We start from the raw sequence: 9,478 nt of genomic DNA, 5'->3' as shown, positions 1-9,478 counted from the left end.
AGTAGCACAACCATCAGAGTCTGATCATGATAACTTGCACTACAACAACATTATGTTCTAAACTAAGCAACCCTTAAATTGCATAAGAATCCTCACTAACATTTTCAATCAAAATGAATTTCTCTTTCCTACTAAAATTTGATTTAGAAAATATAATAAAAGCATTAACTTAATCCATTAAAATAAGAAAAGTACATGAAAAAAAAATGAAAATGAATCTTAAATACTACCTAATCAAACTTCAGTGCACAAATAAATTGAGTATCTTACTAGAAAACGAGTTAGAATCGGCTAATGTAAATGCCCGAATTTGTATGGGTTGAATGACTTCTACGTTGAAGGGTTGTCGAACTTTAATGATGTAGATCGAGTAATGATTCACCTGCAGAAGATTTTTCGACTCTCAAGTTAGTAAGAACTTAGAGAGATATAATAATATTTAAGTGAGTATATAGGATTGAGTTTCTACTCCCTCGAGAATGAAACTATATTTATAGGCTTATTGGACCTAGTGAAATATCCAATAAAGTGGTTATGAAGCATTGAGGTGATTAATTTGTTATTAGATATTAGGTTGATTTATGATATCATAAATCAATTTTCAATTTGAAGATAACTTGACCCAACTATCTTAATTAGATATTATATTCTCATTATTTCAATACTGATTTTGTTTTGTTTGATCAATAAATAATGAATTAAATTAAAAAAAAAGTACTTGAAGATGCTCCAATCCTTATAAAAAAATATAGATAATATAACTTATCCTCGTGTATATATAATAAAATGACCTAATCAACCATCAGATAGTTGCATTTATTTCAAATTATATCAGATAGTTGCATTTATTTCAAATTATAAAGATGTGATTGTTGTTGAACTTTCTTTAGTTTGCACTTAATGAATAAGTTTGAAAAGTTTTTCAATTTGTTGGACCTTGCTTTAGTCAATGAGTTGCATTTCACAAATTTATATCAGACGCATGGGTTGCATTTCATGTTGTTTATGTATTAACTTTTATTTCTATGTTATGATATGATCATAGTCATTATTACAATCGCAATAGTAAAATTTAATTGTATTTTCAAAAATTAAATTAGCAAAGAGCTTAATTAAAATAAGTTTTATGTTTAGTTGTCTTAAAGGAACTTGTTTGGATCATTAAAATTATAACAATGTAAAAATAATCTACACAGTACATATACTCTAGTCGTGCTTATTTATTTTTACCTAAATCTATTTTTCGTCCTTGTACATTTATCAACGTAAATTTTTGGTTATAAACATAAAAATTTATTTTCTCTATGCTTCTATAATAAAACAATTTTAATCTAACATAATATCTCATCAAACTGCTAACAATTTTTTTTAACATATTTCTTATGATGATGATAATAAAATGTATAATTAAAAGCTGTTATTAATATTAATTTATATAAATAAGTAATTAATCTTATTGTTGTTAATGTACACAATAGCATTTTCTGTTAGAAAAAACATATTAGTAATGAACTATAATTATTTGATTAAAAAGTTGTAGAACTAAATTTACAATTAAAATTTTATACTAATTAAAGTTACACATTTATAAAAATAGAGGACCTAAATTTTATTTAAGAGTTTTTGTTTGACATTGGTTTTTCTTTGGGGACAATTTAAGTATTATAAGTTAAATACTTATAATAAAATGTCTTAAAATTAAACATGTGATCGCGTGGCCTAATGGATAAGGCGCTCGCCTCCGGAGCGGGAGACTGTGGGTTCGAGTCCCATCGCGATCGTTTCTTTAAATGAATTTTTTAATTTATGTTGTTTTAATATTTAATATAACAATTAATAAGATATTTTACAACTTTTTTTTTATACATATTTTACGATAATTTTTTTCTTTTTATATTAAGTATGTATATAACCCTTTATTAAGAAAGATAACACAAATTCAGGGTATTTAAATTTAAAAAGAATTTGTCTTCAGTGGAGAAAGACACATTGAAAATCACAAGTTGAGAGACTTCAACCTATATTTTACATTTACCTCTTCTTTATTTCTCATGAGATTAACTTGTTAGTTAATAATTATCTTTTTTTTTTTATATTTTTGAATAGATTTTCCCCATTAGCTTATGTAGTTATTTGTAATTTATTTATAATTAAACATTTCTCATTTTTTTATAGCTCCTATTAAAGTTTCATGCATATAACTTTTATATATACTTTAAAATATAACTTTTTTTTATTTATTTTTTATTTGCTAACTAAGAATAGAATAGCATTTCTTTTTTGTTCTTTTATTAGACGAGGGAAAGTAAAAGAGGGGAAAAAAGAGAGACTAAAAATAACTATAAAAATAAAAATATTTAAATTGAATAAAAAATGAAAATAAAGAAAAAGTAAAATAATTTATCATTATTAATCTATTTCTTTTATTTTATTATTTTATATATGTTTTAAATTATTATTATAACTAAAAACATAAATATAAATATTTTTTACTGTATATATAATTATATAATCTATCTATCTATCTATATATATATATATAAATGTTAAAATATTAATGTAATAATTTACTTTCAATGTATCCTCATTTTGTTTAGAAAAAAACAATATTCTTCCTTTTTACAATAACGAAAACAAATAAGAGAATATAGTTTTTTCACAATAATGTCTCCCTTTATTTCTATTCATTATCTAATTAATTACCGATAACATGGTGAAACAAATATTTAGAAACTCATTATTTTCACTAAGTTACTTCAACTTATTTATTAAAACTCATGATTTAATTACAATTTGCTAATTGTATAAATTATAAAATTTCTAGATGGTCAATGGGAAAGAGTAATATGTTCCAAAGTGTTTTGAAGCTCAATGAGGCTGTGAATAGAGTTAAAAGATGTCATAAAGAATGTCTAGTGTTTAAAGTGGATTACAAAAAGATCTATTATTCAGTTTCTTGGGATGTTTTGCTCTATATGCTGTCATCTTTATCTCTTTTCTTTCTTTCAGTCTATAAAATTCCCTATGGTGTGGCAAGAAAGATTAGAAGCATGCAAATATGTTTCTTATGGGGAAAAAAAAGGAGGAGAGAAAAATAACTTGTTAAGTTGGAAAGATATATGTTGTGGAAAAAAAGGAGGTGTTTGGTAGTGAAAGATATTAATTGTTTGATCAAGCTTTGTTAGCAAAATAGACATGGAATTTTTGTCACTAGAGGGTTTCTTTATGAATGGAGTTCTTTGATAAGTGAAGTGGATTCAAATATGAATGCATCACATTATGATTGGTGTGTGAGGGTAATAACAATGATAATTGATTTTTGCAATAATGAAGTGGAGATTAGAGAAAAAATTTAGCTTTTGGTTTGACAAATGTTTATGGGAAAAATGTCTTGCAATAAATTATCCAAGAGATCAATTAAATGCAAAAGAAAAGAGTGAGAAGTTGATTAATGAGCAATCTTAGGTTGAGATGAATGGGTTTAAGACTTGAAGTGGTGGAGAAATTAGAATGAATGGAGCTAAGTTTGTTACAAAGCTTCATGTAAGATATTTTACGAGTGCAAGTAGTGAAGGACAAAAAGGAAAACTGGATTTAGGTTAATGAGGGAGGTGGAAGGTACAATGTAACATTAAATTACGATGTGTTTCATTAAATGGAGTGAGTTTCTAAACAAAATGCAATTTGCCCCAATATATGGCTACCAAAGGTACCACCCAAAGTTGTTGTTTTTTTTCATTTGGCGATGTATTAACTGGGTCGAGAGGAACAGGCCGAAAGGTTGTGAGAATATTGAAAGTTAAAATAATATAAATAAATAATAGAATAAAATAACATTGTATTAAAGTTCAATAAATAAGCTCAAAATACTAAAAATATACTTAGTAATTGCAAGGTGTGAAAAGTAAAAAGTCCAATCCAGTTAAAGTTCAACAACAACCACTATAAATAGGTGGTCGGTTTAACAGGTAAGTAGAATTTCTTTTATCTGATAATCAAACAAATTGATTATGACTTTATCATCAGAGCCCCTTGCAGGTACACACATCTAAGAGTGATCCAGGACCTAGAAACCGAGAGCTAAACCAAATCTAATAGTTGAATGATGGTCCACATCCAGTAGCCGAGAACAAGCTCAAGCCCATATAACAAAGAGTCCAAGCTAGTTGATCCAGTAACCGAGAAGTCGAGAAATCGAGTGGAAGAGAAGAAGGAGTTAATTGTTTTTAAGACCATGTAAGAACAAGTGAAGCATTAGAAACATGATAACAACTAAGGATAATGTTCACAAGAGAAATTATAGTTAGTCAATAAAATGTATAGTTAGTCAACAACTTGAGACGTTCTCTATGTGATATGAAAATTGAATAATTTGATAATTTATTATTTAATTATAGAAAATGAATTCCATTTGTAAGTCATGTTATTTGTCAGTAGATAAATTTATTTGTTTGTCGGGTAGTCTAGCTATCATTTTTGACAACATGATTTTTGGCTTGGAAAGGTAAGTGGTATGTTGTATGGGGTGCAATGATATTGTGTATTTGGAGTATGAGAAATGTTGTGGTGTTTAGGAATGGGGCTTTTGATAATGGTGTTTTAATAAAACAATCAATTTTACAACATGAACATGGTTAAGGATGAATGTAAAATCCTTCCACTCATCTTTTTCTTTGTTGCAAGCTAATTTAGGTATTTGTTTACTACATGTTCAAAAATTAGATGGATGTTTTCTTGATAATTGAGGTGGAGTGTATGAAGTAGGGTGTAAATGGAGCAAAAATAATTGGTGTTGGTGGTGGAGTAAGAAAAGATATGATAGAATGGAGGAACATGTTAGTATTGAAGAGGGTTTCACAACATCTATCAAGCCTACTTTGGAATAACACTCTAGCAACATTTGTGTAGGTTACATGTATGTATACATTTAGCACATTGAAGACGAACTAACTTCTTAACTTAAAGTGATCCAATGTTGTGTGTAGTATTTTTTATGAAAATTTGACTTAATATTTTCTTGCAAGACACACATGATCTTCTATGTTGATTCAAAATTTATAAGACATTTCTTCACTTCAAATTGGCTATCCGTTTAGCGCCTAACCAATTTGCTCAGCGGATTGATTTTCTTTCCCATGAAGATATCTTTTGACTCAAAGCCTATTTTGAGTTAAGAGAAATCCTAAGTTTCTTAATCCTTGAAGGATCCCTTCAAGACCAACCCTGCAAAATCATCTTTCTCAAACATGAAGGAATATTTTGGTTTTGAACAATATAATAACTACTTTAGATACCAATAATTTTTTAGTCTATATCTATAAAATAATATCTAATTCAGTCAAATATAATAACTAATTATTCTTTATCTCTAAAATTAGTTTCTATTTAATAATTTTTTTTTGTAATGAAACATAAATTTTATTTATATAATAAACTTAGATAATAATTTTTTATGTTATTTTATATTTACTTACTATCAGCTAGTTTATTAAAAACTTATTTCACTAAATTAGCTTATTAACTAACTAACTTACCAGTACCAACTAATCTTGCCAAAAAAAACTAAATTTCTCAAAAATTTAAAATGTTTAATATAACAAATACTATTGATTGAGCGTTGCAAAACAAAGTTAAACACTTAATCTTAACTTGATAAACAAAAACCAAGAGTATACAATTCTAATAATAGTATCTATTTCTAATTTGGTACAAGGTTTTAATGTAGCAATAATTGAAAAGGGTTATTAAATTTGTCTTGTTTTATGGCTGAAGACAAGTCACTTAGTAAAGATAGAAAATTCCTATAATCACATAATACCCAAACTCCTTCCAAGTTTAAATATGTAAAGATTAATTTAATTCAACAATATCATTTTATATATAAATAAAATTTAAATGATTTTATCTTACTAGATGGATTACCACTATGTTCTCTATTTGTTTTAATATTGCTTTGCTTTGACCATTTTGCATCACTGATGGGTGTATTGTTTTATATTGAATAAAATTTTAGCAACTCTAAAATTATAATTTTATTAAAACTAGTGTTCTTATACAAAAAAAAATATTAAGAAAATTTCTACTGACTCAACAATTGACTTTTTCGTTTTGGTTGGTCGGTATTGTTTTCGCTCCTTCTCTTCTATCTTCAGAGATTCGGTTGGGATCTACTTCCTTCATTCATCTTTGTTCACCACCTTTGATCAAGTTTTGTTTCCTTCGTCGCTCTTGGTTGGGAGGATACCTACAAAAGGTGTTTTGATGCTCAAATAAGTGTTTGATATTTGGTGTAATAAATGCATAATAATGATGTACATTTTTCTTGAAAGTTGTGCTTATTTATATGTATGTGACGAGTCCTGTTACGATTGGACCAAAATTAACATATGAATCATGATTAAGAGCGTATTACCTAGTTCTCCATATGACTTAGCCTTGTTAATCATCTCTTGATCTCAATGCATTTTAACATGTTGGTACCGAGATATTTAGGACTTGTCTAGTTCCGACCAGTACAATTAGTATCTCTAGTTTTTTTTCTTCAATATTTTTAATGCTTAATATTTAATAAATATGTTAATTTAATTATGATAATCATTATAAAAAAAATATTTTTGTGTGATAATAAATTGTGAGAACATGTCATAATTTGTAACAATTTTTGAGAAAATAGTCAGAGTTTATAATTAGCAAATAATTATAACAGGTTTTATAATGAAAATATATATATCCCTAAAATGTCATAAAAGAATTTTTTAGTGTGTTAGTAACCATCCCTTGTGACACCAAAATCTATCACTAAGAATATGTAATACAAAATGCAAATATTGCAAATGTCTTAAAAAAAAATGTTACTTAAACTCGTTCAATAGCCAATGTATTGAAGTTCTGTTTGAAGCAAAATAAAAGATAGAGATAATCAAATATTTGTAGATCACTTAAAATAATTATATTTGACATTTTAAGTGACCCAATTATTAAGTGGCCTTGTTTAAGAATAAGAGAATGTAAGACACTTTAATCGAGGAAAGATCAAATAAAAAAATTTCCAAATGTTTCTCTTTGAGCAACAATGTTTAAGCAAGTAGTGCCCTTAAAAGCGAATTTATGTAAGGTCATGAACTTGACATTATAAAATAATTGTTCATAACAAAATTTTGTAAGCATTCAGTATAAGATGTATTTAAAATTATGCAAAAATAGTTGTGAAAGTTATGTCGTGGATTCCATTTTATTTAAAATAATAGTTATGATATTTTATTAGAAATATTAATTGAAGTGTTTTAAAAATTCGTGTTAATTATTCCACAAAGCTTGAGCAGTGAAGAAATTTAGAAAAATGTGTAACATTTATTAGGTTAATTAAGAGCAAGATTTCATCCCCATCCTTACTATTTTTTTTTTGTCATCCTCTTTAGGTGATGGATATACTCCACTACAAAAAAAATCATGAGATAAAAATCAATTTTTAGATACCAAAATAATTAGTTACAATAGTAACTAAATTAGAGACTATTTTAGAAACTAAAAAAAATTGGTTTCTAAATTAGTTTCTATTATTGGTAAATAATTTCTAAATTGGTATCTAATTAACAACCAATGTTTTAGAGACTAAATTTAGAAACTAAATAATTGACAGTTAAAACTTTATTATGAACCAACAGATAATAAGGATTCAAGATAGGGAGGAAAAGAATTACGAGATGACATAAAGAAGAATAAGAACCTAGATAAATTAAACAAGCAATAACGATCTTTAACGATAATTTATACTTCTATTTGTCTTTTAACAATAATTTTTATACTAAACCATTGTTTTGCTATTTTAACAATGATCCTAAACTAAGTACGTCATAAAATTCGTTCTAATTACAAAAGTCTCACTCTCTCTCTCTCTTGACAATGATCACTTTTAAATCATTAAATGCAGTCATTATTTACTTATTTTGCCCTAACCTTTTAAAAATTGTGACAAATATTTTTCCGAAAGTAATAAAAGGTAATAAATTATTGATTAGAAAGATTATATATTGGTACTATTGAACTTGTTTGTAGATATATTAATTTCAATTTAACCAATTTGAGGTAAAAGAATTTATTTACCTCTAATATTTTTCTCTTTTCACTATCTGTTTATTAAAATATATTTAGTTATCCATATTTTTAAATCCATATTTTACACGAGGAATTAAAGCAAGTCCAAGTCTTTAAAGTTTTTTTCTTAAGGTAGAAGTCTTTTATAATATACCTTTGACATAGAAAGTGGGAGGGTATATATAACTTTAAGATAAAACGTCTTGAATTCACATTGAATTGAAAAATAACACATATGAATTGAAAAATAACACATGTCTTCACTCATTATATATATGCAAACGAGTCTTCTAAATGAAAAGTTACAACCACCATTGTTCACATGGATCTTTCCTAGAATAAAGTCTGTTAATTAATTACTCTGACGAACAAGTGCCATCTACTTTTCATACAAAAGTAATGGATCATTCTAAATGAAAAGGAACAAAAATAATTGGTTGTATTGATGTTTACAATTTTTTTATATTTGAAATAAGTTTTTTCCCCTCAAATTTAAACTCTTCCTTTTGTCTTTCTATTATGAAAATTCTTAAAAACTTTGTTTTATATAACTAATAATTACATGTAACCTATTTACTTCGATTTACCAGTTTTTTTATATTACGTAGTTACATTTTATTTTATTTCTAAAGTACTTATTTTCACAATATTTAAGTATGCATGTGGATAGAGGGACTAAAAAGATTGATTTTAAATTAAAAAAAAAAGTAACTTAACTCAAAGAAGAGACTAAAATATGTTTGATATTGTATGGAGTAGGGAGGGGCTAGACAATACCTGTTCGTTGGGTACACAATTTGTTGATGTGTCGGTTGTCTTCCAATTCCTTCAATATTTATTCTTTTGCTATAGATGCTCCGCCGGTCGGGTATCTGCGATTGCACTGTGACGTTTTGTTATGATTTAGGTGAGTCTTTCTTTCTACCAACATTCTATTTATAGTGTTGACTCATGAACTTTTACCTGGTGGGCTGGATAGTCATTAATAAGAACATGCATAGTGACTTCCTGAATATTGTGGAGGTGTATCTTTTGGTTTCATCAATTTTTATGGTTGCATTGAGATATTTTTCGTATATTTCAGAGTGTATTTAACCCATTCAATATTGTTTGTAACTATTTCTTTATTGTGTATTTATTATATTATAAATGTTATTTGAGTGGGTTGTAAACGGTACATAAACTAACTCATACTCTAATATTATATATATGTGTAATTACCTTCCACCTTCATCACGTAACGTAACAAAGATCCTTTGAATAATTTCTCCCAAAATAATGGGGTTGTATTGTTTATGCTTAACTTTATCCAAAAATAATAATAATCTTATAGAGACAGCTTGTCATGAATAACAACCCTATATTATACAAAACCAAAAGCTTA

At 26.7% G+C, this 9,478-nt stretch overlaps 1 non-coding gene across 1 annotated transcript; it reads left to right on the top strand.

Annotated features, from left to right (window-relative positions):
* The first annotated feature begins 1,708 nt into the window (after positions 1-1,708).
* TRNAR-CCG (transfer RNA arginine (anticodon CCG)) lies at positions 1,709-1,781 on the top strand. The gene has a single exon. It is a non-coding gene; the product is annotated as a tRNA-Arg (tRNA).
* Positions 1,782-9,478: the final 7,697 nt, after the last annotated feature.

Source organism: Phaseolus vulgaris, chromosome 11 (assembly GCF_000499845.2).
Source record: "Phaseolus vulgaris cultivar G19833 chromosome 11, P. vulgaris v2.0, whole genome shotgun sequence".
In the NCBI taxonomy this organism is placed as follows: Eukaryota; Viridiplantae; Streptophyta; class Magnoliopsida; order Fabales; family Fabaceae; genus Phaseolus; species Phaseolus vulgaris.
This window is presented reverse-complemented; position numbering and strand designations above follow the sequence as displayed.